Below are 3,934 nucleotides of genomic sequence, written 5' to 3' on the forward strand. Positions count from 1 at the left end.
AGGAATGAGAGCAGTTATTACCGCAAATCTTGCGGGAAGTCATGGGAAATGCGATACATAATGTATATCAACAGTAGCGGTAGCTACTTGCCGGATATCATATTTTCTACTTAACCGAAAAAATTGCAAAAGTGCAAATAAAGACTTCCATCACTCAAAATCATTTCTTATTTACTAAAAAAGTGATTCGAAAACAAAATTAATGATTAATTTGTGCCTTTTTCGGCCTGGCTATAATCGTTTAATAATGCACTTCTAAGCTATTGATCTATTGAATACTTTGGAAAATAAGCCGATCACATTCAACAAAATTAACAAAGGATTGAGTTCTATGATAACTAAAATTTAAAGAAAATGCCGACTAAAATGCTGGCACAGCTTTTGTCTTAACTAAATAAATTATCGGCTTGAATATAAACTTCTGCGAGCCAAGCCGTAAGTTTGTAGTCAGCGAGATTGTCTTAGGTGACAAAAAGTGCGGTCCTTTTATCGAAATTCGTCCAGTACTTACTGATTTAGTTCCTCTTAGATGCAAGCTCGTTTTAACGCGAATACGGTTTAAACGGAAAGTACTGGATATGCAGTTTTTTAGAAAACCATATGCACTTCTCATGTTTTCATGTCCGAAATTATGTTTTCATGTATTACTCATTTACAGTTATTCAAATATTCTGCCCCTAAATATTGGCAAGAAAGATTTTTTTTAATTAATTGCACTCATCTCTTTTATTTTTTTATTTTTATTTAAATGACTTTGCATTTGCATGTGATGAAATCCGAGTTGGACAAGTTCGAAGCATCAGCAGCGGAAATATCAGAGCCATCAGCTAAATATTCCTTTAAATTTTGCGCAAAGGGAGCTCTAATTTCAGCTGTGGTCACCTTGCCCTTAACGTCCGGCAGGGTGTGCATGTCCACGCTTAAGCTTTCTACAGCCTCGAAAGGATGACCAATCTTGGTGTTGCTATATACGTCAGAAGATTGTTTAAATATACAGGTGTAACTGAATTTCGTGTCAGTACTGAAGCGTTTTTCAGTAAGAGCGCTTCAACTTTTTTTTTGAATAAAACACAAACGGTTTGACTTTTTTAACTAATTTTTTTTTTTATTATCGAGTTTGAACATATACATTTAAGTATGAAATTCGATTTCTTTTGCATGACCACCGCGTGCACGTTTTACGAGGTCCAATCGTTGAACCTAATTTTCGACCACTCTTTTGCATAAATCGGCCGAAATTCCAGCAATTTCGCGTTCAATATTGGCTCTGAGCTCACAAATCGTCGCCGGCTTGTTACTGTAGACCAATGACTTCACATAACCCCAAAGAAAATAGTCTAGAGGCGTCAAATCACTCGAGCGCGGCGGCCATTCGTCCGGTCCATTTCTGGAAATAATGCGCTCATCGAACTTACTCTTCAACCAACCAATTGTAGCGTGTGCTGTGTGGCTTGTGGCCCCGTCCTGTTTAAACCACATGCCGTCTAAGTCCATACCATTCAATTGCGGCCAAAAATAATCGTTTATCATGTCGCGGTATCGATTTCCATTCACAGTAACGTGGCGATCGTTCTCGTCAACGAAAAAATATGGGCCAATTACGCCGCCGGCATGTAAACGGCACCAAACAGTGATTTTTTCGGGATGCAACGGTGCCTCATGGGAGGATGGTTCCATGTGTAGAAGTCCACGCAAGTGGGGAAAGTTACTGATCGCCATTCACTTGGGAGTGGCCAGGACGATTCTTCTACATATGGTTCAAGCAGCTCACAACGGCCGGGATTAGCCCACGTATCCTCTGGGTAGCTTCCGAACACCCGTTCGGGAGTGAGCTAAAGTGAGAAGGCGAAACATTCCAGGATAGCTGGTTGTGCGTTGGGTTTGGGACCCGCCACTTAAAAATCGCCCCCAATGAAAACTTTAAAAAAGCCTCGGATGAGACCTCCCTATACTGATGACGACCCCTGCAAACGAACTAAGGACTATGATTTGAGGGCATGCACCTGGAATGTCCGGTCCCTTAATGGGGAGGGTGCCTCTGCCCGGCTGGTTGATGTCCTCGTGAGAGTAAAGGCTGACATCACTGCCATCCAAGAGATGCGATGGACGGGGCAAGGAAAGAAAACCATAGGACCTTGCGACGTCTACTACAGCTGCCATGTAAAGGAGCGCAAATTCGGTGTCGGATTTGTTGTGGGAGAGAGACTTCGTCGCCAAGTACTGTCGTTCATTCCGGTGGACGAGCGTCTCGCAACAATCCGCATCAAAGCCCGTTTTTTTAACATATCGCTAATTTGCGCCCACGCCCCGACGGAAGAGAAGGACGATGCGACCAAAGATTCTTTCTATGAGCGCCTGGAACGTTCCTATGAGCGCTGCCCCCGCCACGACATAAAAATCGTGCTTGGCGACTTCAACGCCAGGGTGGGCAAGGAGGGAATTTTTGGTCCCACAGTCGGAAAATTCAGCCTACACAACGAAACATCCGGTAACGGACAGAGGCTGATCGACTTCGCCGGGGCCCGAAACATGGTAGTCTGCAGCACCAGATTCCAGCATAAAAAGATACACCAAGCTACCTGGCTGTCCCCTGATCGAAAAACGCGAAACCAGATCGATCATGTTGTGATAGATGGAAGACACGCTTCTAGTGTACTAGATGTACGTACGATCCGAGGACCCAACATTGACTCGGATCACTACCTTGTTGCAGCCAAACTGCGCATGCGCCTCTGTGCAGCAAAAAACGTGCATCTACCTACGCAAAGAATGTTCGACCTCGAAAAGCTGCAATCACAACAGACAGCCAGAAGATTCGCTACTCGACTCTCATTCCTGCTCTCAGAGAGTACTGCCCAACAAACCGGCATCCACGAACAATGGAGCAACATTTCTCGTTCTCTACGTACCGCCGCCGAAGAAGAAATCGGATTCCGGCGAGCCCGAAAAAACAATTGGTACGACGAGGAATGTCATGCTGCCGCAGAAAGAAAGGATGCCGCCTATAGAGCCACGCTGCGATCGGGCGCAACGCGAGCCATGTGGGATCGCTACAGAGAGCTGAAAAAGGAAGAGAGACGTATTATCCGACAGAAGAAACGAGAGGCCGAAATACGTGAGTGCGAAGAGCTTGAGATGCTGGCCAACAGGAACAACGCCCGAAAATTCTACCAGAAAGTTCGGCGGCTTACAGAAGGTTTTAAGACCGGGGCGTTTTCCTGTAAGAACAAAGACGGCGAACTGGTGACCGACGTACAGAGCAATCTTAAATTATGGAGGGAACACTTCTCGAACCTATTAAACAGTGACAGCTGCGCATGTCACCGAGAAAGTGAAGATCCCGATACCCCAATCGTTGACGACGGAATTGTCGTTCCGCTACCCGATCATGACGAGGTGAGAATAGCGATAACGCGGCTAAAGAACAACAAAGCCGCGGGCGCCGACGGACTGCCGGCTGAGCTATTCAAACATGGCGGCGAGGAGCTGGTAAGGTGCATGCATCAGCTCCTGTGCAAAATATGGTCGGATGAAAGCATGCCTGCCGATTGGAATTTAAGTGTGCTCTGCCCAATCCATAAGAAGGGCGATCCTGCAATTTGTGCCAATTACCGTGGGATTAGTCTTTTAAATATCGCCTATAAGGTTCTAGCGAGCGTATTGTGTGAAAGGCTGAAGCCCACCGTTAACCAACTGATTGGACCTTATCAGTGTGGCTTCAGACCTGGAAAGTCTACCATCGACCAAATATTCTCAATACGCCAAATCTTGGAAAAGACCCATGAAAGGAGAATCGACACACACCATCTTTTCGTCGACTTCAAAGCTGCATTCGACAGTACAGAAAGGAGTTACCTGTATGCCGCGATGTCTGAATTTGGTATCCCCGCAAAACTAATACGGCTATGTAAGATGACGTTGCTCAACACCAACA

This window comes from Anastrepha ludens, chromosome 2, assembly GCF_028408465.1.
Source record: "Anastrepha ludens isolate Willacy chromosome 2, idAnaLude1.1, whole genome shotgun sequence".
NCBI lineage: Eukaryota > Metazoa > Arthropoda > Insecta > Diptera > Tephritidae > Anastrepha > Anastrepha ludens.